At 36.0% G+C, this 24562-nt stretch overlaps 2 long non-coding RNA genes across 2 annotated transcripts in view; both read left to right on the top strand.

Moving 5' to 3' along the window:
- LOC134794404 (uncharacterized) overlaps nt 1-24562 on the top strand; it is a 216811-nt gene that overhangs the window by 171623 nt on the left and 20626 nt on the right. The window lies entirely within an intron of this gene.
- Nucleotides 1351-6043, top strand: LOC134794626 (uncharacterized). The gene is made up of 3 exons (XR_010144704.1): nt 1351-1408; nt 2573-2674; nt 3990-6043. It is a non-coding gene; the product is annotated as an uncharacterized LOC134794626 (long non-coding RNA).

Here is a 24562-nt window from a genome sequence, read left to right as displayed (position 1 = left end):
TGAGCCATTTTTGAGTTTTCTTTAAAAAACCCTTAATAAAAGGTCGTAAGTGCCGCGTAGACACGCACTTTTGCGCGACATGCAGTTATCTAGAACATCGATAGAATTGAAGTACCATATTTTTAAAGTAAATACCTTCTTATTTAAAACAAAATTGTTAACTATGCATTATCACAATTTGCCTCTCACTAATAATTACCTTTTTTTCCTAAATTAAGCGTCCTATATGCTTTTTATTTTATAGATATTGTGTAATACACGTTAGCACTCTTCAATAAAAGACAATTTTGTTCTTAAATCTCACTTTTTGAATATTTTATTAGCAATCGTTTTTACCCACCTAAATGAGTAAATACGGGTATATATCGGGTGCTTTGAGTAAATACCGAGTAAATACTCAGTATTTACTCACCCCTACCCATCTCTACTATTTGCTGATAATGTGAAAAAAACTACAAATTCGCTTATTAGTATAAAATATTTCTTTTAAACAAAATAGGCTGCGCCACAAACACACTAAACTATAGTTATTAAAGTTTTGAAACAAAAACATTTAAATTTAAATGCTTATTAAACCGCTTTGTGATCTGTATACTGTGTCGTCAATGTATAAGAAAATATACTTATCCTTGCATTGCAGCAATGCGAAACATAAAAACTTATTATACTGCGGGCTTAGCAAGGTTATATCATATTGCGCGTGGAATCTACTGTCGTCTTTTAACGATAGTCGTATTTTTATCGTTTTGCTTAACATGGTTACGGGCTACGATAAGAATACCACGTCGATATCGTATAAAGTTATCCACTATCATTCGTAAGTGACCACGATTGTCTATGCCTAGAGTTTATGAAAAATCCATTTAATGCCTGGCTTTATTAAAATGTCGGACGTGCGTCGGACGATGTTTGAAAACGAATAGTTAGTTTTATTACTACACTTCCAAATTGAAAAATGTTTAAATGAGTGACAGCTTTATACAAATTGACTTACATTATAACATGCACGGATAATCGTGTTTTCTCAACTGACAATTCACTTGACATTGACAAGCATCGCGTACGCGCATGATTCAGTGAATTTAGTGAACATACAAACTAAGTCGAAGAAAAATACTGATTTGCTGTGTGAACTAAAGGAAATGCCACCCAAAATGTAAGTTTCTCTAATTTATTTATAGAAAAAGTTATAGTTCGTTTGATCATTAACTGGTTTTGTCATGAATATGTTTAATTTCAGACGATGCTTCGGCGCACAAGAAAATGCTAGCCAAATATATATAACTCAGCATCCCCTGTTCGCCTACACCTACAGGGAGATCCATGAGCCTCTCGGAAGCCAGAGATACTAAATGCAATGCTTCACATTGCACATAACTTCTAAGATCCAGAAGAAAGGATTGAAGATGTAAGTACACCTTTCCTAAACTAAAATCATGAAAATTTTCTGGTGCCTTTTAATATTATTGACACTTATTATCTATTTCTTCTCATTCTATCTATTATGTTCTACTAAGTGACAAAAGTTTGTTAAAAACCTGTTCTATCACTACTATAATTTCAGGAAGTTGATTTGGCAAAAATGATGTGTAAAAGTTACACTACAACACTACCTATGCATACATTTATTCACACTGCATAAAAAGTGCATACGCATTCTAACAAATATTAACATCCTTGAAACCCGTAGACCTCACTTTAAAAAAAAAATTTTTTTTTACTCTGTATATTCTAGAAGCTAGTTTTGTAGCAAGAATAAAAGTTTATTGACAAAGAAAAAGACACACTTTATGCCATAAATCTAAGACATAAAGATAAAAGTAGTTTTTATGCCTGTTCCGGATGTGAACTCCCGCTCACTTAAACTTTAAGTCCTTCCTCTTTATAACCGTTTTATGTCTAATTGTTTTGCCGTTCAGGCAACCTATCTATGGAATGCACTCCCTCTACCTGTAAGACAAGCCCCAAGAAAATTTGTTTTTTGAGTAGTCATGCTCGGTAGTCATCTGCTAAATGTCTCGTCTAGTGTCTATCATCCCATATACATATTAGTACATTTATTTTTATAACATATATGTATGTTTATGTTAGTATGTATATCTAAGATATACCTATTGCATTTGCTTTTTGATTGGTTTTTGCACCAACCTTTAGTGTTTATATGTGACGTCCCACGGGTAAATGTACCTTATGGCGGTTGGCGCTTACTCTATTAACTATTAACGCCGCTCCAATATTATTGCGGCGCTATGCGACGTAAGCGCCAGCCGCCATAAGGTACCTTTTGCCGTGGAACGTCACATATTTGTTTCTATGGTTGACTAGTAGGTGGTAGATAATGCCTTTTGGCATTAAGTTCGCTATTTTTACGTAATTATATATGTTTGTGCAATAAAGTTTATAAAATAAATAAAGTAGCCATACCCACAAGTAACTTACAAATTCCCTGCAAGAGTTAGGCCGGCGCCCCACTGCTGCGCACGCTATGTGCAAGATAGGGAAAGCTGGAAGTTACTCCACCGACAAGTTACTTAGTAACTCTTAAGTTAATGATGATGATCTTCTTTTCCAGGGTCCGTCGGGCCTGGGCATTATGATCATCGAGGGGCGGCACACGGAAGCCGGCCGAGGAATCTTCGTCTCCGACTTACAAGAAGGCAGCGCTGCCGAACAGGTGACTGGCAATTGTAATTAAGTAATTGTCATAATATTTGGATAACCGACCTTTATCTTTCTTTTATTTGAGGGAAGATAAAATTCAGATAGATTGAGTGCGATATATATTGTAGAGCAGGGGCCCATTTCTCGGACGGTATTAGGCCGGAGCCCCACTGCTGCGCACGCTATGTACATGACCCACGTTCCTATACAAAATTTCGTGGGCTTGCCCACGGTTTGATTTAAAACGTGGGCCGTGGATGTAGCGTGCGCAGCAGTGGGGCGCCTGCCTTATTCAATACAAATAAATTGTATTAGGGGCTGTCCATAAATTACGTCATCGATTTTTGACGATTTTCGACACCCCCCCCCCCCCCCAACATCATCCAAAAATCATGCTTCGAATGACCCCGTTTCCTCCTACGTAATGCTACCATCATCCGATGTCCAGACCCCCCCCCCCTAATTTAAAATGACGTAATTTATGAATAGCCCCTTAGTACCTATTCTACTAAGATTATAAAATAATATAATACCTACTAGTACAATATTCTTACTTATAATATGTAATATAGGAATACTAGGAACAGTTATGTTAGCACTAAAGCTGGCCATATACATTTGACAGCTAAGTTTGACCCACTTCCCGATTTCCAATTGAGATGAAATTTTGCATACTTACATAACAATATGTAAATCGGATGACAATTGCAATATTATGATGACATGGAGCCTATCTGATGATGGAGATATGAGGTGGCCATGGGAACACTGTGATAAAACAACGCAAACTAATTGTGCTTGGTGTTGTTAGAATGGACTCTGAGTCTGAGTCTGAGTCTTAGTGAGTATTAGTTGCCTGTTGAAAGAAAAGTACAGTCAGCGATAAAAGCTTATACCAAAAATGATATTTTTGCTAAAAACTTTATTTATATTGTTAGGGCTTGGGAGTAGAAGCTGGTTTCTTTACTGCTGGCAGCTGGAATATTTTTTTTTGTGTTTGGTAAAATGGTTTATTGTACCTATACCTGACTATGGGAATGATTTTAGCAGCCTATGTAAGTGTGTGGGTATGTTTGTGTCGTATAGAATATCGTGGTACAGAACTACACTTGATACATAATACAACTTTAATAACGGATAAATAATTACTAGAACAAAATTCAATTTATTTTCAATCGATAATTCGGACAACTGTAACATAAAAATCCCCCTGGCTTAAAAACGAGAGCTTTCTAAAAGTGACATTAATTTCACATAATTTGGCAATGAACCGCTGTAAGTACTAGCCTGCGCCTGACCTCATCTAATATAATTTGTTTCTGTTTCAGTCATGACATATTGGAGGCTTGAAAGTGCACATACCCATACATTGGACGTTAAGCTCAACGAGACCATGCGATGCATCTCAGGCACTATCCGATCTACAACCGCCACTGGCTGCCGGCATTGAGTCACATTGCCCCTCCTCACATCCGACGACTCAAGGCGTTGAAGAGGGAGGCTGAGAATATCACGAATAACCCCACCCTGACCCTGTGCTACAGCTGGGAGCCTGAGCAGCTTTAATATTTCGGATAGGTGGATAGCGGAATGGTCAGCTTCGGCAGCTCGGAGTTGCTGTATATCTGACCCAACTAAAAAACCAAAAGGGTTTGACCTTCCTCGGAAAATCTGGTGCCGCCTGAGAACCGGACACTCATACCCTGGGCCTGTTGAGGACCTGAAGACCGTGACACCTGACTTGGTTGCTTAGCTTGGCAACCTCAAGGCTACACTCTGAATGCCACTTTATTGGAGCATTCCACGAGCTGTCCCGTACAAACGCATTTTATTTCCTGTGTTGCGACTTTTTTTTTTCGCCATTTAAAGCAAGCGAATAATTTTCCGTGCATGTTTGACCATTTGTCATAGAAAAGGAAACTCTTATACCTGCAAATCTCCAGAAAATCTGCATTTCTACGGGACAAACGGTAGTCAATTTCATGGAATGCTCCATTGCCAAAACATGATAAGTTGATGGCAGAAAAAATATTAGGAATACAAACCATATACCTACATATAAATTCTATGTTAAGTATGTACTAAGTTATTCTAGGTTAAGTACTAACTTATTGTCTACTCTATACATAGGTAATTACATTTAGCAAGACATGTTGGCCGTGGGTACCAAGCTCAGCATGTGCTAGACTGGTGTCCAGCGCTGGTTTTCAGTTTGGCCCCTTTTTGTTGGAGGTCTGAGAGGAATGTTGATCTTTTCTACACCGTTAAGCATTCTATTTATATTGGAAACGAAACTTATAGATGAGCAGTTATGAAATAGCAATAAATGTGCCCCGGGCGACGTCCAAGGGGGGGCGCCAAAATGGGCTAAAGACTACCTCTCCGCCTTGCCAAAGGCAGCAGGGAAACTTTTGTCAGTCGTATTTACCACCACTGTGAAGTGTGAAATGCGGATGGTAATCTGGCCCACAGCGCAAAGGGAGAAAGACGATCTTTTAGGAACTCTTTTTGCATCGAACTCGATCTTGAAAGACGACGGTAGCGCCCTACCGCCCACCATCCCGTAGTGTGAATACTCTATGCCAGAAACTTCTATCAAGCAGAGGGATATTCGGCGGGAGTTGCTATGCTTTCGTTTTATAAGGCGAGCGGGCCAAGTGCTTCAGAGTTGTGTCCAGTGTTAGCGCGTCTTTTACGTTAGGGGTCTCCTGTCGAAGTTACCATCTTATGGACTGTCCAATAGACTACCTATGCAAGTGGATCGCTAGCCCTTTATCCGGCTGGCGCATATGAGCCGTAGTTGACGGAACCTGATGCTTCAATAGCTGCTGCTGCATATCTGTGACATGTTGTCTATCGACGACATTCATCGATATGTGGACTACTGAGGATTCCTATACACTATACAGGATGGCTAAAAAATAATTACATTCCCGTTGCCAGGGAGGTTTTGGGATTATACTGAGCAACTTTTGCTACGGGACCAACCTCGAAATCGCGAAAAAAAGAGTTTACCCTCCCATAGACTTTCGACCAGCCAAAACGTATGAAACAGCCAAATTTTTTTCGCGACTTAGGGGTTGGTCCCATTTCGTTAGTTCATTTCGTTTCGGAGAGGGGGGGGGGGGGGGGAGGCGCAAATTTGGTGCCTGCCCCGGGCGCCATATCCTCTAGCTACGCCACTGCCCTCGCTCCGAGACGTTCCTGGTACAAAAGCTGTTCATAGTATAATAATCCAGCGATAAAGCTGCTGGCATGATGGGCACTTTCACACCGGGTACGGCAGTGAATGATTTGTTTGTACACCTACATTTAATGTGTAAATAAACTTTGTTTAATTTTTTGGCAATAGTTGTTTTATTTACGCATTTATAATATTCTCTCTAGCACAGAGCCGAAATTGTTAACTTATCTATAGAGTTTAGTAAACAAAAAAAGACTTGACAACACCACAAGTGACGAGAATTGTCATTCTTGTATCTACCTAAATGGAATTTAACATAGTTTTTAATATTCAACATTAGTTATTGGCGTATTGAGTCTGACCGCAGTTATAGTCACTAAAGTAGACTTATTAGCATAATAGAGCATTTAGGAATATTTTTATTTGACCTTTTGACCGCCAGACTCACTAGACGTGTCGTTAAGACGCGCCTTTTCATACAAACGTAGTCCACATTTTTCTCTCTGGATAATAACATTAAATATTTTGATACAATTTGTTGTATATCATATCAACATCAACTACAGCCATGCCCCTACATTTGTTCTTTTTTTTATTTTATTTTAATTATTATAAGAGTTAGGAGCATTTAAAAATTTGTATGAAATCTGTCTTCCGCTCCTAATTTTTACAATAATCAAAAATTCGAACGTAGGGGCATAGCTTTATGGTTAATATACATTAAATTATGTAAAAATATTTTCCATAATGTCAATATCCAGAGAGGAAAATGAGGACTACGTTTGTATGGAGAAGCGGAAGCGGCCATCTCCCTTTCCTCTTAAGTAAGAACGTGCCTAAAATGTTTTTATTACCTATGCTTTCATTGTACTATACTGCATATGAGTCGGATTTTACGTTTAGAAGCTATATATCACAAATTTTGTACGCATAAGGCTAAAATGAAAAATAAGAATAAATGACACCTACATTGAAGCATGCCCGGGAATGGTGTTCTGTGTGAAGATTATCCGTCTTGAATGTTTACTAGTCTCTACTTGTATAGAAATATAGGTAAATTAGGTAGGTATTTGTGTGATAGTAAAACATAGTAATAGGCGAAATATGTATTTATTAAGCTTATTAAGAGCCGGTTTTGTGTATGCTTGCATGCTTAGGAAGTTTTTTAGGAGCGTCTTCTCTAATTTTTCCCTTGATCCACGAGACGTTTTCTGGAAGAAAAAGAAGGAAATAAGTAAAAGTAGGTTCATGTGGCAGCGATGGAGTAAGTATTTTCACATGAGTGCAGTCTAGTGCACTCAAGATATATACTAAACAATCGCCAGGAATAATATCCATTAAACAAGGCAGCACATTAGAACTAGGTGCCTTAGTTAAACCTAATAAGTATTGCATTCCCAGATTATATATGCCAGAGATAACTACTTATCATACATAACTATCAAACAATAGGTAGGTACATATCTCAATGCACAATACAGCCGCACTCATACTTATTCAAAAAAGTAAAAGTTACTAAGACATTCCTTGTGGAAAGTCACAGTTTAATACTTAATTCAGTAAGTCAAAAGAACTTACCTTCTGTTTATAGCATCTACAAACTGCTTGAGGTTCAGGCTTACAGTAGTGTGGCCAATCCAGTAAGTAGTGCTCCAATGGACAAGCCATGATCTTGACTAGTCCCACGTTGGTAGTTGCCATCAGCTAGCAGGTGTAACTGTTACACACCAGCAGCTGCTGCTGCTGCTGGTGGTGTAGGTGTGCTGCTGGTGTGGTGTATACTGTTAGAACCTAAAACAAATAAGTACCTAATTAAAGTACCGGCCAATAATATATCACCTCCATGCTTTTACGGTATAACTTTTTTTATATTTGTGAGTGACTTCCACAGCTTTAGGTAGTTTAGTAGTATTCCTTGTCCAGCGATGAGAAAAATTGGTCTATGTAATGATTTTTTCATAGAGGTTTTTTGTTTTAATGTATGGTCAACTTCATTATTTTTAAAGAGCTTTTTTAGTAATATGCTGAGTCTCTTATTGTAGTTCACAGTATTTCAGTATTCATAATATCTTATACCTTTAAACGAGCAATTCTTGTATATTTATTTATTTATATGTATATATATTTCGGGGATATCGGAAACGGCTCCAACGATTTCGATGAAATTTGCTATATGGGGGTTTTCGGGGGCGAAAAATCAATTTAGCTAGGTCTCATCTCTGGAAAAACACGCATTTTTGAGTTTTTATATGTTTTCCGAGCAAAGCTCGGTCTCTCAGATATTATTTATATAAAATAACTAGTAAAATATGAAATCTACAAACTAACCTACTACAAGTTCATACAAAAACACACAAAGGTCATATGTTATTGACCGGTACTGTAAATCTAATTTTGTCAAGTAGATTTTCCCCCTTAGGTTCGGAGGTTAGGATATGAATGTTGAAGTAAATAGTAGCTTAAGTAACCTCTGTTAGTAGGTTAGTAGCATAAGTAAGAGATTGTACAACAGATATCTTAACATACTAACTTTTACATATAATAATGAGGCCGGTACCTAGTATTGAAGAGTTTAGTAGCATTGTCATTAAGACGTCTGTTTTACATAGAATCAATGATTTCAAATATAATAGGGTCTATGCATAGAATACATATTAACTTTATAAGAAACACTGCAATTTTATAGCTTTACCTTTGAGATGTTTTGGTAGGTAACCCATCACCGTTTTGAAGCTCGGCGTTAAATTCGGCACATAAGTAAATGCACTGCACACTCCTTACGCACTCTGTAAATATGCCGAAACTCTTCGTCCGTCATATCAAATGGGCTGCAAGTGTTTCTTAAAGCTGTTTACGATATTTTTCTTCAACAGCAGCCGCGAGTAGGAATAATAAAATTTGACTTCCCTGCGAAGAAAATATTGACAATATTATATACAGCGGAACATTGTAACTAATAACTCTCAATATAATCATAGAAAAACTGATATTTACCTGTAATTTATACCTTAAAATATGATTATTCACTACTTTTGCTTTCACGACAAGGCTTATCGTCATCTAAGAAGCACGTAGTTAAAATTAACTAAGTTGAACTGTCAAAATGGGACAATCTGTCAAATTATCCACATCTTATCCAACGACCATGTTATGCAAATTGTCTTCTATCATCTACCGCTGTCAAATGTGGATAACTCCATATATCGTCTGCAACCATAGTATGGACGATAAAACCGACGATAACGGCCGTTTTATCCACACCTATTGCGTGATAACTACCTTGTCGTACAACCTTGCTAAGCCCGCTGGGATGGAAACGGCCCGGGACAGTCGCCTTTTTACAGCCTTCGCAGAAAAACCTAATGACACACTGTTTACTTTCCCAGTAAGACTTTAGAGTGTTTGAGGGGTATAGATGGATTTAATAAAAATCAGATGCGTCTCGTAATTTTTTTTATCATTACCTTTTATAATTTAATACATGCGTAAAAAACAATAAATACTCTGCAAAGATTAAATTAAACACCTACGAGTAAAACGAATAAAATATTCATTGAATTTCTGATAACAAGAGGATTTAAAAATATGTGTTGTTAGGCCGAAGCCTCCTAAACATTTTCTAAGATAGTGTTTTCGATGTAATTTCTTTTGCACAGTCGTTCATTTTATTCGTCATCAAAAGATAATTTCTAAGGAAATCAAACTTGGATAGAGTTGCTGTATTTTTTTAAGCAGCGCTTCGATTGTCACGACCGGTTTCATTATTAGATAATTTGCCTTTACTTAATAATATCACAACACCCTTTAACTATCTATACAAAATGTTACCTATCACGCAATGTATGTCATAGGTAGTATCTATAAATACATAATACATTTATCTTGTTTACCGGCCTAAAAGTGGGCGAAAACGATCGTATCTACCCTCAATGGCATCTAAGGTTAGAAGCGTGCCATATTCAGTTCGTACTTGTCCAAAACAGTAGCAATTCGTATAATAAAATAAAAGCTTTTGTTAACTTTTGTATACCTGGACTATGGCTCAGGCCTACAATTCTAATGACTCAGAAAGCGGTATACTTTGCGCATTATCTTTTGTCCTTAATCTATGGAAGTTAGGGATGACATTGACAGCTGTTGCTAGCTAGGCTGACATGTTTATTAACTTTTTTATACATGACATTGAGAAAAACAAAATGTTTGATACCTATTGTTAAATTGGAATGAGAATTTAATGACTATAAGTACTTTTGTATCTACTCTATTTATTTTTTCCATTTACTAATAATGTATTCGAGGTAAAGTGACTTTAATATATTCAGTTTAGAATTTATTTAAATTGTTTTGACAATTTGTTATAAAAGGCAATTTATTTAAATACCAGATTAACATTTAAAGGAATAATAGAAATTTACTGCCACAATAGAAAAGTAAAATGAGAATAAAGAGTATTTTAATTTTACGTCGATGAAAATTTTGTAACTAAAAAAAATTATAAAGTTATGTTATGTACCTACTTATTAATGTAAAAATTAAACGAGTTAAGAAATTAAATAAAAATCCCATGTTTTAAATAATCGTTTGACTTCTTAGATCTCTACCTATGGATTTAATCTTTAAAATTACAATATTATTTAAAAATACATTTTTAAATATAATTATGTAAATTAAATATAACGCTATTTTAGATAAAAGCCCATTCATTTAGTCGGCAGCAGTTTAGTCTAATTTATACTCTAATAACGTATGTTAACTGTCAATAAGCCATTATTCTCGCAAAATCCAAACAGGCTAAGATAATTAAATCAATAATTAAGTCTCAGTAGGTGGACTTGTAAAGTATTGACATAAATATAGAGAAACATCTCAATGTAGAAGGAGTTGGGAGAATTAACATAAACATCGATCGCTACAAGTCTCGGCCACGGCTGGAATACATTACCTACGCGTTGTTTTATTGGGTCTATAATTTAAGAGTTAAACTGTTCTTTCTTTACTTTTAGAGGTCTGGAATGAAACGGCAAAATTTAAAAACAAAATTACTATAATAGGTTTCGTGTTCTCGATTTTTTTCCTCGGTAGATGTTTGTATTTGGCCGAAGTATGTCCATAAATTATGGGATAACTGCAAGCTGAATATATGAAGACGAGAATATATATTTTTTTACTTTAGTTAGATAATACACCCCATTATCTAACTAAAGTAAAAAAAATATATTCTCGTCTTCATATATTCAGCCTTTTATTAAGGCTCGTGTCTTCAAATATTAGATTATTTATCTCATTATTCATTTAGGGTTGTGCACACGGGGTAAGTGTGCGTAGATGTGCACGTGCGCGTTGTAATTTACAAATCCTTATGAGAAACGGCACACCGTTTGCGTGACGTGTGCGTGCGCGGCTCCAACATTTTAGTGCACTCTGCAAGTACACATCTACGCACACGCATCCGGTGTGCTCTGTGCCCTGTTTATCAAAAACTTGTAACTTGTAATACAAGTGGAAGTCCCTTTTTGACAGCTTTTATTAGAAAGAGACTGCCACTTGTATTACAAGTCACAAGCTTTTGATAAACAGGGCACTGGTCTATAATGTCGTTACTACGGAACCCTTCACTGAGCGTGATCTGAGGCATGTTCACTTTTATTTTGACCTCTCCTTTGCTGTCTTCCTAGCGCCCCGCAGTTCGCGCCCATATTGGTCCTTCGGTCGTAAACTTCGATTGCTTTATCTCGTACAAGCTTTGGACTTTAAATAATTATGCCGTCGTAAAACTGTGCCTGTTTTTACGATAAGTGCGCCTATCTATGAAATCAGTTGGTTTTATATTCATATCTTTGTTTGCATTATATTACTCTATATTCTTATTTCATAGATAAAACTAGAAATACAAAACAACTTTATACTGATCACAATCCAATGTATTCACTAGACAATAAAAGCACAGTTACAAATATTAAAATATATTCCGATTGAGAAATTATAATGCCAGTAATAAATATACGTCTATTGGTTGAATACAAAAGCCAAACTTTGTAAGCCAAAGCAGAACGTCCATTGTCTCGTTGTATAACTACACAGAATGACAAACATTAAAAGGCCATTATTGTTTTACTTAACACTACCATTAATAAACCAAGCGACAATCAAAAGGAAACGCCGGCGTTACAATCTTCGAAACCGAAAGGTATTAACAGTATACGAGTCTCATATGATCCTTTCGCTTATCTCGTCTGAGCATTAGTTTTGACCAGTTCCTCAATGGCGACTCCCACAACCATTACAAGTTAACTGCATCCGAATATCTGATAAGAAACTTGCTAACCGACAAAAAGAATGCCACAGGTATCAACGGTAGCTTTAAAAATTTATAGAGAGGGTCAATATCTCAATTTCGATTCGGTCCTATCGCCATTTATCAGTGGCATCTAATGATCAGCCAGCTATAATACGGCATTGGGTGTCAAACTAATGAGAATATATTCCATTAGTTCACAATAAATTTAGAGAGGTCTCGGATGGAACGGCATATTAATTGGATATTTGTGTACGTTGACACCTCCAAACGTAAGCGGCCGCAGTCGAAACGATTAGGTAGGTACATGAAGGCATCCATAGTTGTTCCGTGCCTATAAAATTAGACAGGTAAATTTTTTACGTTGCCCCTAGGCTATATCGAGCATGATTTGAATTTAAATTTCAAAAGCCAGTTTTTATATTACTGCAAAATGCCGAATAACATACGTGGACTTAAAAGAATTCAGGCATAATAAATATGAGAATAGTAGGTATGAATTTATCGATTCACGTTTAATTAAAAGTCTGTTAGTGACAAATTAAATTAATGCACCATAAAATTGATGATATAATATTGAACTAATTAATTTTGGAGCCGAATTAAATACTAAAGATAATTATGTTAATAATTTAATTCATAAAACTTGCCCCGCGTTGTCCTAGGTTCATTATCATCCCTACAATAAAATATCTAGTTTGCTTTTGAATAAATATCTGAATGTCTTAGTACTATCTTTTGTCTGATGGGTAATCCAGTAACTTTGTCGAATTTTGTAACCTGGCTCTTTTGCGTCAAATCCGGTAGTTCTGATTTTTTGCAGACTTGCCATAGAGCATAACATAGAGAATATACCTCCTGTTGAAGTTCCACTCGTAGGCCAGCCCGACCACCTGCAGCAGTAAGCAGCAGAGCACGTTTTTTGACAAAGTTGCGTTCGGCGCTCGAGGTCACAAACTTGGATTATTCATTGGGCCAACATCATAAACAAGCCTGCAAAAAATCAGAACTACCGGATTTGACGCAAACGCAAAATGTATAATTTTACTGTATTAGGGGTTATCAACATTGAAAAGTCGCAAAAGAATAAGAATTTAACTAAATAAATCACTTCAAAGCGATCTTCGGGATCAAACAAGAAACAAAAGAGTCCAATACTAAAACTTTTCTTTAATAACCCCGGGCGACTTAGATAGAGACATTACTTTTGTTTTAACAAATTGAATCTTGCTAAATCTTCCAAGGGGTCACCGCAATCGGGGATCCGTTGTCACTGTAGATAACATCAGAGGAATCTCATTATAGTTGAACATTCGTCCTGAGCCTCATTCGCTTTTAGATGGTGCGTCTAACTTCGCCATCGGAATCTTAGCCCTGGAATTGTTCCGAGTTTGTATCCGTATGGAGCTTAACTTTACGACTGCGTATTGACTTGGGCTTTCTTCCCCTTTGAAGCAAGTCCCTCAAGTTACAAGGTTTGAGGCTTGTCTTGTACATAATGTACAACGCTAAATTGAATTCACGAAGTTCTTGTAAGTTTATTAAAGCTTCGTCTTATTGGAATCTTTTTAAGACACTTAAGTACTTTAAGTACCTAGTTAAAGTAAATGTTGTATTAAACCCTCAAAGGTTTAGCAAGTGTTTTTGAATCTTAAGCGCCAATAATGCATTTGAAATTTAAATTCAACACAATGGCAACAAATTCAATTTTTCACACGACGTCTCGACTTGAACTGGTGCAGATTGAATCAGCCGCAAACTGTAAAAGCCCCAGCCGGCGGCGAACGGAAAATTAAAAAGCAAAACGGGGACGGTTTCCTTGCCATTCTTTTTAATTTCTCCCCGTCACGATGGACGTTGGGATCATTAAAATTTCCACCATGTGCCACCCTACTAGCGGATTTATTTGATGTAGAATGATAAAGTTGCTCAGCTTTAAGAATTTGTGATGAGGTGTTAATAGGGAAATCTCGCGGAGAGGTGCTACAAGATACGAAAAACCACCCCGATCACATTTTGTATATCCTGTTAGTTTTCAACCCCGCAAGTATGCTTTTGTACTATGTTTAAAATTATCATCTTAAGAAAAAAACACTTATTCAGGACCTTTTGGGAACAGAAGAAACTTTTTTTCAATGTAGGTACGAAAACTCGTTGTTATGTAAACTACGATTACAATTAGCAACATGTAAACAACTTCAGTTGCATACCTACTACTGTCAATTCAATTGACAGATAATATTTAATACCCTTTATCACTGACATGAACTGATGCTATCTAACTTTTCATTATTTCAACTTTGAAAATTGTGTAAGGTCACGATTAAACGACTTTCTGTCCACCATGATTAATGCGGTTCTTAATTATTAAATATCGTAAAAGCCTTAAATAACAAAATGTCAGAGCTACCAATTCGTAAGTCAAAAGGGGTTATTGAATTCGATTTATGTCTTCGAGTTCTGGTCGGAATTAATTGTAATGAAGTGCAGAATTGCGTGTCCGATCCCATCAATTTTGAATTCGTGTTATTAAACTTCAATAGTCTAATGCTATAAAGACTTAACTTTATGGTATTTTTACTACAAATATTCCTTTTTTTGTAGCTGTAGGATTACGCTACTACATTTATTTTACAAATGCCAATGTAATTTGAAAATGGCTAGTGAACATCTTAACACGCACGCAAACACACATATTCTAGATGTGTTGGTGTTAAGCCTCAAAATATATCACGACCTTTTTGATTGATGAGGATTGATGGAAACGCTGGTAACGTACCACAATGTATTTGAAGTGTAAAGTATTGAATTTGGTAAGCCAATTGTTACCGCTTTTGTGGATACAGTAAAAATTGCTGTTCATGAAAATTAAGTGCGGCTAATATTAGCTGTCCATTTTATGATTTCATGTGCTTTTTACACAAATACAAGAAAATAAAATGTATAAGGCTTCTAATCATATTTTTTTAATTCAATTTAGGTAGGTACTTAATATTAAATAAACCTAATGTCGTTACTAAAGATATTTCTTTCTCGCCTTTAAAAATAAAACAAATGTTTTTTCTATAAAAGTTAAAACGCCTGTTGCACAAAAATAAACATTACCCAGCGTCACATTATTTCCATAATCCTCTTACCATAGCTAATGCAAAAGTAAATAAGAAAGTAATAAGCAATAAAGGCTCGAAAGGGATTGAGCCCAATAAATTACTGACCATTAGCAAACCAAATGTGTTTTATAAGAAACAAAGCTAGTCAGGATGTAGCTTACTTGATGTCAAGGATGTTGCGTGTTTCCAGATTTTTGTAATATTATGATAGGGATCGTAGACCAAATCAAATAATGCTATCATTTATGTAATATACCTACAAAAAGCTAAAACATATGAAAGTGATAATCGTAGGTATGAAATAAATGATATTCGAAGCTACGATTATCACTTTCATATGTTTTAGCTTTTTGTAGGTATATTACATAAATGATAGCATTATTTGATTTGGTCTACGATCCCTATGATAATATCACAAAAATCTGGAAACACGCAACATCCTTGATGATCCTTGACATCAAGTAAGCTACATCCTGACTAGCTAGTTACTATTTATTCATCTACTTTTTTTACAATTTGAGTTTAATAAACGCAAACAAAACCAAGCTATTTTGTTGATATCAATTTGCCTACAGTCTTTCTTATGGTTTTATAACGCCAGTTTGAACAATAAAGTTGTCTTATAAATTTTATTTGTTTGTGTGCAAAATAAAATTGTAGCTTGCCTTTTCAAGTGTATAATTAAGTATCATTAACTATCGGTTGTGCGTGGGTGACTTACTAATCCGGAGAATTGTTGCTAACTGTATTCAAATTGGCCATTTTCTACGAGCATATGTCACCATTTGTATAGATTAACGTTTGTAGACAGTATTTAAATAGAATCTTGTAAATAAAGAACAATGTAAAATTTGCATAACTCGAATTGATAGCCGCTTATAACTTTTCATTTGATAAAATGTTTGGAACCACTGCATATTTATGTTATTGGACATAAATTTCGTTAAGTACCGATAAGGGCAATAGGTGACGACGGGTAACGCTTTCCAATAAGTTGGGATTTAACCTATTATGTATTTGATTAAAAATATTTTATTTTATAATGTACGGTTATTATGTTAATTTATAACATTTTGTATAGGTTTGTAGACAGTTTCTAGTATGTTATTTTTAAATATGTATATTGTATTTTTGGGTCATTTAAGTATCCACCTGTTTTTATCCATTTCATCACCATCATCATCATTTCAGCCTATATACGTCCCACTGCTGGGCACAGGCCTCCTCTCATGCGCGAGAGGGCTTTATCCATTTAATATTATTAAATTAAATAATGATATTTAAATATAAGGTCTGGAAAACCTATATATGTATATTTATTTCAATGATCTATATACATGTTGAAAATCGATATGCGACGTATTGTATGAAAACTTTTCTAAGATTGCAAAACAAATCGACTTCATTTTCAGTCTACTAATACCAATATAAAATAAAGGCCCCCATTGCAGCACTAGCCAACTTGCACTTGCAATCATAAAAGTTTAAAATGCAATAAGTGATAGTAATATGTGTTATAGTGTTGGTAGCGTTCCAGCAGACGCGGTTGTTTGACACCGTCGTAACATATTTGGCAGCTGCGAGTGGTGGCCCACTTCGAAACCACATGTTATCATATTTATGAACCGTGATGAGAACGCAGAAAGAGTTAAAAATTATTTCTAATTACGGTCTGAAAGGCTGTGCCTTATTTTGAAATTTCTTGCCAGATTAGTAAATAAATAAGATACAGATGTAGTGCAATTGTTTTCCATCGTATTTTCTCGGAAACGTTTGTATTTGTCATGCTACTTCAGTCAATCTCAGATTTTTTCACCTCAGCAGCTCGAACAAGGGTACTTTGCTTCTTAAAAACAGTGAGCAAAATGCGATTTTGCTCACTGAGTATTTTTGACTCACGCAGTGAGCAAAATCGCATTTTGCTCACTGAGTGTGTCTCACTCAGTGAGCAAAAAGCGATTTTGCTCACTGAGTGAGACAAAAATACATTCAAGTTACCTTTATAGTCAAATGTCATTTCAACATGCGGGGTCTAATACAAGTTCGATATACTGGGGTTCTATTATCTCCGTCCCTCTAGGTATGTTCTCACTGCTTAGGGTGAAAAATTTTGTGTACTACACGAGATCAAAGTTATTTACATCTCGTGCGCTTTTGAATCCCTTACTACGCTCAAGATTCTAAATTAGATCTATTATAGAATCTTTCGCTTGCACGGGACTCAAAATAAGCACTCGAAGAAATATCAAACTTTGATCTCTTGTTGTACAAATAACTATTTTGTACCGTGACTGACTGAAATAGCACACTGTTGTACGTTTCCGTGAAAATACAAATGAAAATAATTATGCACTAAATCTGTAAACAGTTATAGATGGGTCAATCAACTTTTTCTTGTCACTCGTTGCCGTGGTTACGGTCGCCTAAAGCCGACCACTGACTAACAGGCCGCCGGACGATATCGGCCTGTCAGTTAGAACAAAAATTTGACAGCTCTGAACAACTGACAGGCCGATATCGTCCGGCGGACTGGTAATCAGTGGGCCCCTTTAGTCACTCTTAAAACCTTTGTTTTATGGTATTTAAAATAACCTAATATACATTTTATATGGCAATTATAAGACCTGTCATACTTACATACATGTAGAACGTAGTATACTATTTATTGTAACAAAGTTGGTATGCTACTATTGTCGCCTGGCTGATGGGACAGAATAACAAAAAAAAAAGTCGATCCACCCAAATAGAAAACAATCAAACATAGGTACATACTTATAAGAAGTTATGATGTTGACAATGCACAATGATACCAAAAAATGGAAGATATATGTATTATCAAACAACAACAACAGTATAATGTATTTTGTACAGAATTCTATACCAAATGATTTTTACACACTAATTTTAAGAAGTGATTTGAAATTTGGTTAATGTCGGTAAAGTATACGTTACCTCAGTAACCGTCTTGTAATTCTAAATGCAGAAGCAAAACAAAGCCTTGCAATAAGACAAGAAGGAAAATTGTCTGACTGACGCTCCGTTCGCTTCCAAGCAATAACACGGGGGCGTAATCCCATCTTATTACTGTGGTCGACTCGACTCGTTGCCAACAATCTAAGAGACAATTTTTTCAATTATGCTCGCCCGCCACCGCGAATGCAATCAGATTTTCTTTTATTTATACTAACGTGCCTGTTAATTTTAATATTTTCTTCTCATTACTGCAAAATTGTTTCCCCTTTCTATAATATACTTTTTTTGGGTCAGCGCTTTGGAATTGAGAATTTCTTTATTACCACCGGCCAGCGCAAGCTCATTTGTTAGCTCGAAGTCGGATCCGATGTTGAAACTAAAGCACCGTATAATGTAATCCAGGATTATGCATAAAGATTAATCACGCTCTGCGACATCTAGCCGCGGGCGTTCAAAATTGGCGGCCGCTTATAGAATAAAACACGCACCAGTTCTAGATTTATTCCCGACCATAAGGCACGATAAATCAGGCAAGGTATCGTGTCTTCTAACAATTCATAATTAGGCACCGATATCGACTTCTTTGTGCTTCCAAGCATGCAAATGTCCCCTGGACTTATTTATAGTGAGTCGCCGAGGCACTCCATGTTTTACTATACGCTGTAATTAATGTCGTAGCATAGTGCTTTATTGTGTCCTGAAGTTTGTCGGCTCGCGCATCCGCCTAAATTATGGCATGACTTTGTCGCGTGTGAACATTATAATGTGTACGGGGCTTTATGTTAGCTTTACCTATGACGAATGGGCATAGAGTAGCATTAAACCCTTTATGTTTATCGTCGGGTTCAACTTGTAAACTGCCTTTAGATAATGACCGTCGAAATCCTTCTTGGGATTGTTTCTGTAATTTATTTCATAATATGTATTTCTCAGCAGGTTCGTCTTAAGTTTGTAAAACATGAGTTAACTTCAGTTTCGTTGTTCTAATCTTTACAGTGGATAATAATATCATTACTGGCGCCATTGCCACAGTTATGATGTTTTTTGTGCTCATGCCTATGAGATTTTTTTTAACCCGTTGACATACTTAAGGGAACCGATGATTTGCTTCATATTTTGTTACTTACGAGGGATCTATATTCGTATGTGTAGAATCAGAGTCAAAAAAGTATTGTTTGTCCAACATCTTATGATACCTAACCATATTTAAACTTAAACTTAAACTTAAACTTAAACTACTTAAACTTGGTGTCAAGCATTTTATTACTATCAATTTAGTCGTACATTTTTTTATAATGATATTTCATAAAGTATCTAATATGTAGTATGTTTACCGAGAAATCTAATCTACTATCAAGAACATTAAGACTATCTGAAATTCAAAGCATTAGTGGATGTATACCCAAGATAGCTCGTCAAAAATATGTTAACAATTTCCAACCTTATCTTGATGAAATAAGGTTCACGTCTGTATACATAATTTGAATCCTGAACATGCATCGAGCCTTTATTGACTAACTGTCGGCCGTTTGCAACAATTAGCCGTACTTGGTTTCTGTTAACGAAGCAATTGTCCCCTGTACCCTCTTCTATGAATATTCTGCTGGTTAAAACGACGTATGTGCTATTGGTGTTACTTGGAGTTACGTTTTTTCATAGTGGTAAGTAGGTATTGTTGATTATTCGAAGTTATCACTGCGAAATTAAAAAGAGTATCATTGTATAAAGTTGAAATGCTTTTAATGCCTTTTTGTTTGGAGGTGTCATGTAGAGATAGAAGGGTTGATAAAATTAGCCTCTATTACTACGGCTATGCTGGCTGGCTGTTCATATTGATTGTGGTCAAAGATACAGCCAGACAAACTGTAGGTATAACTAGCCAAATACATTGATGGCTGGTGTGGTGGATGGTGCTGTTTGGGTACACTTAATTACATACTATGGAATATTCCAATTTTTCCTTGCTATTAAGATCAACTTTGATGGATTTGGAGTCAATCTTTTTTTTTGTCAGCATTTTTCCTTTTGCGGAAAAAAGGCGTGTTAAATTAGTTTTGAATGCACAGATTTTGTCAATTCTGACCAATTGACCATACTCTGAGAGGTAAATGTAGGTCATAAAGAACAACTTTTACATACAAAAACGCAAATAGTGAAGTGAAGTGAAGTTTGCGATATTTTAAACATGTTCTTAAGTAGTATTTAAGAACATGTTTAAAATATCTCAAACCCGTGGCAGTATTCTATATCGATCAACCTAATAAAAAAGTGATTGTTACATAATAACAAGAGTAAAAACTAGTCAGCAAATATTTGGGTTAGTATCCGTAACATATACTTATACTTACAAAAGTTATGGCGTGTGAAACATGTCGTTTATTTATACTCTAAGAGCGAATGACATTAATTAAAGCTATTGGTCGTTAACCTATTTCGAGTTCGTAGGCGGACGAATCATTAATTTGTATCATCATTAAACAGATCATTGTCTTAAAGTGTACGCTGTTATTTGTTAACTGTACTTACATCGGTGGACCTTATGCGTTTTGTAATAAGGTCCGCCTATGTACAGTTAGGAGTGTTGCTGTTTGTATGTAACTGAGTAGTAGGGTTTTGGACTTTGGACACGTAGTGGGATTAGGGGAAGGTGCGGGAATTATAGTCTGTTTACTTTTATTTTAAATACCTAAATATACAGAGTATAGGGATGCTTAAGGTCGCAGGAGTCCGCTGGATGCGGGTGGCGCAAGACCGGTCATTGTGGCACTCTTTGGGGGAGGCCTATGTCCAGCGGTGGACGTCCTCTGGCTGATATGATGATGATGATGATGATAGGGATGCTTAACTTCCGATGCTATAAAATTATATAGGTACCTAAAGGAGCCCACTGATTACCAGTTCGCCGGACGATATCAGCCTGTCAGTTAAAAGCAAAATTTGACAGCTCTGAATAACTGACAGGCTGATATCGTCCGGCTAACTGGTAATCTGTGGGTCCCTTAAATAGTTAATGTCGAATAAATTTTATGGCAATTGTTAATTTGCCTATCTAATTGAAATGATTGTTTGAAATAAACGACATTATATAACATTTGGATGATATCAAAAACATTGCCATCTCTATTTATCGGAAACCATATGGGATACCCAATTGGAGTTCACGGGGGAAATGGAAACAGTCAAAATTTTCAAAGTTTTTGTCATGATTATTTCTTATTTTTTCGTCACTGGCATTAATTACATTCTCCACTAAAATGCAGATATTATGTGAGGTATATATTCGAATAAATACGACGTTATGTCCAAGGCAAATACCTATAGGAGTGCCTACATTAAAGGGGCGATTCTTTTATCTCTTTTCTACCGTTTTTGCTTCTTAATTTGTAATTAACGAGTTTACTTTGTCAAGTGCAGTCTCGGGTTGCAAGTGGCGTCGGTGTACAAAAGAAAGGGCTTCGATAATTAAGTTTGAGTACAGCAAGAACAAAAGATAACTGTGACAACGGTCACTTATGTACATTTTTTTGGTGCGATTTTACACATTTACAGCCCTATCACGATTTCTGAGCATTTTCGGGCTGAGGAAGCGAGAACTACCATTAACTAAACTAGATTTCATTAACAGCATACTCCCATTATAAAAGCCGGCAACGCACTTACCATTCCTTTGGTGTTCCGGGTGTCCATATCCATAGGCAATGGTAATAGTTTATAGATTCGCCTCCTCGTTTGCCTGATTTGTCTCCTAAATCATAAAATAAGAAGAACTGCGGGAATGTCGGCGCGATTCGGGAAATGAATTAGAGATTCGCTACATATGAAATAGTAAAGATATGTGATGTACCACGGCAAAAGGTACCTTATGGCGGTTGGCGCTTACGCTATTATTAACGCTGCTCCAATATTATTGCGGCCGCCATAAGGTACCTTTTGCCGTGGACCGTCACATATCTTTACTATTTCATATCTAGTGAATCTCTAATTCATTTCCCGAATCGCGCCGTGTGTGTCGCACACAATAAACCATAAACCAAAGATAAAGGATTAACGTGGCTCCCCTACAATTGCTTGAAGTTCGTGTGTGGAACTGCGGAGTAGGTACACGTTAGGTTTATTCTTTTTCAAACAAATGACATACGTCTTGAAAATATTAAAATTTGTTTATTAACTTAGCAGCCAAATAAATAATGATTATTTTAGTGAAATTACTATATCGACAGTTACTATTTTGTCATAGCCTACCTACACTGAATATACCATTGAAATCAATCTTATTTTCTATTTCGATCTGTGTACAGTGTGTAATAGACGTTTTGTTATCGCTTCAAATACTGAAAGTAGGACAATATTTGCCAAATGTCAAAAGACCGGCATGACATACACGTGTATCGCACGTGTTTATTAACACAAACGGAATGTTCCTCTACAGATACAGAACTGAACTAAAACGTGCCTCTTAAAACCCTCTCAATTTTCGGTCAAGCGAATTCAGTAGTACCAAAAGCAAATGAAGACAAAGCTTTAGCTGGTCGTAATATCAGGTTCCTGTACAAACACGGTGCCCATCAAGCGGCTCTCGAGTTACGCTTAAGTGAGTGGTCGACCACCGCAGAATATTCCATTAAATTGTTTTCTTTGCCGAACACAATCCGTCTTACACAAGACAAATAACAGCCCTTTAGTGAGATAATCGGCGGTGCCCCGTTGCGTCTTTGAGCCAAATCTATTACGATGACCTATTTTGTGTTATGACTATTGTTGAGTCGAGGAAGCTTGGCAGGATAATGCCCGAGCTCTGAAGGTAATAAATGTGTTGTAATTTTGAAAAATTGATTATTCGTTACGTTTTCGTTGATATTTAAATGGTGAAAATAAAGCGAATATTTGTTTTTTGTTTGAAATTCGCCTAGAATATTTTTCGAGGTAATTAGCTAACACTGGAATGTTTAACCCCGTACAATATCGCAAGAGCATAGGTCATTATTGCCAAAGAACACACAAGCCAATAGGTACACAAAAAGTGCTGGATATAAAAAGTTTGGGAATCGTTAATATAAACTGAAAAAATAATGTATATGTAAGCACATGTATGTCATAAACCTGTGTAGGTACGTATGTACTAGTGTAACGTAACGGTAATTGTATATTACGTTACACAAGATGACATAGCTATTATGTGTACCTACTTGATTGTAACAATCCTATTCAACACAAATACAAATACATACAATTTTTTTGCCTACTATATTTCAATTAAGTTCTATATTATATGTAGAAATTACTATGGTTATTTACTAGTACAGTGATGATACCTGTCTTGATCGTATTATCATGATAAAATTTAACATTTAAGTACCTATCTCAAAATTATATTATCTATGATGGAATTTTTCAATATAATAACTTTGTAGATTAGATAATTTATGTCATCGTCGTGATTACCAGTGCATGAAAATATAGTAATTATTTTATTTATGTTATCATTTTGTCCTCTTGGCGGTTTGATCATTTTTAGGGTTCCGTACCCAAAGGGTAAAAACGGGACCCTATTACTAAGACTCCGCTGTCCGTCCGTCGGTCCGTCCGTCCGTCCGTCTGTCACCAGGCTGTATCTCATGAACCGTGATAGCTAGGCAGTTGAAATTTTCACAGATGATGTATTTATGTTGCCGCTATAACAACAAATACTAAAAAGTACGGAACCCTCGGTGGTCGAGTCCGACTCGCACTTGTCCGGTTTTTTTTATATACAGGAACGGGATAAAAGGTAACATCGCTCAACGCCAAAATTTTAGACTATGTGCGATAAATTTCAGATAAACATAAATTCAATTTATGCTTCCGTACTTATTACTGATGGGACTTGTTTAACTTTGCCAGAAAGTAACAAATTCGGTCAGTCAATCTAAATTCGTTGTTTGAATCATGCGTGGAATTCACTTCTTTTTAATAATGGTTCTATATGTATTTCCTTCAGAACCGAAGGTATGTAAATAATTTAAAAAAAAATAAGACCTTCTAGATACTGTACGGTACTTTAAACAAGTCATAGGTAAATGGGGGTTTTCAGAAAAAATAGTACCAATTCCTTTTGTTCGAAAAAACATTTTTTGGGTTATTGAGACTCAGAATCACGAGTAGGTAGGGGAGACCGAGGAGAGTTGTGACATCGTCGATTTTTTGGAATCTATTAACTAGAAACTAGGTCGCAATAGCGCGCGTTTGTTAGTTAAAGGTTCGAGCTAACAAACGCACACTGTTGCAACCTAGTTTCTAGTTAGTACATTCCAAAAAATCGACGATGTTTGAAATATTGTTAATGTGATATTTGTAGTTGCG

The sequence above is a fragment of the Cydia splendana genome, chromosome 10, assembly GCF_910591565.1.
Source record: "Cydia splendana chromosome 10, ilCydSple1.2, whole genome shotgun sequence".
Taxonomy (NCBI): Eukaryota; Metazoa; Arthropoda; class Insecta; order Lepidoptera; family Tortricidae; genus Cydia; species Cydia splendana.
This window is presented reverse-complemented; position numbering and strand designations above follow the sequence as displayed.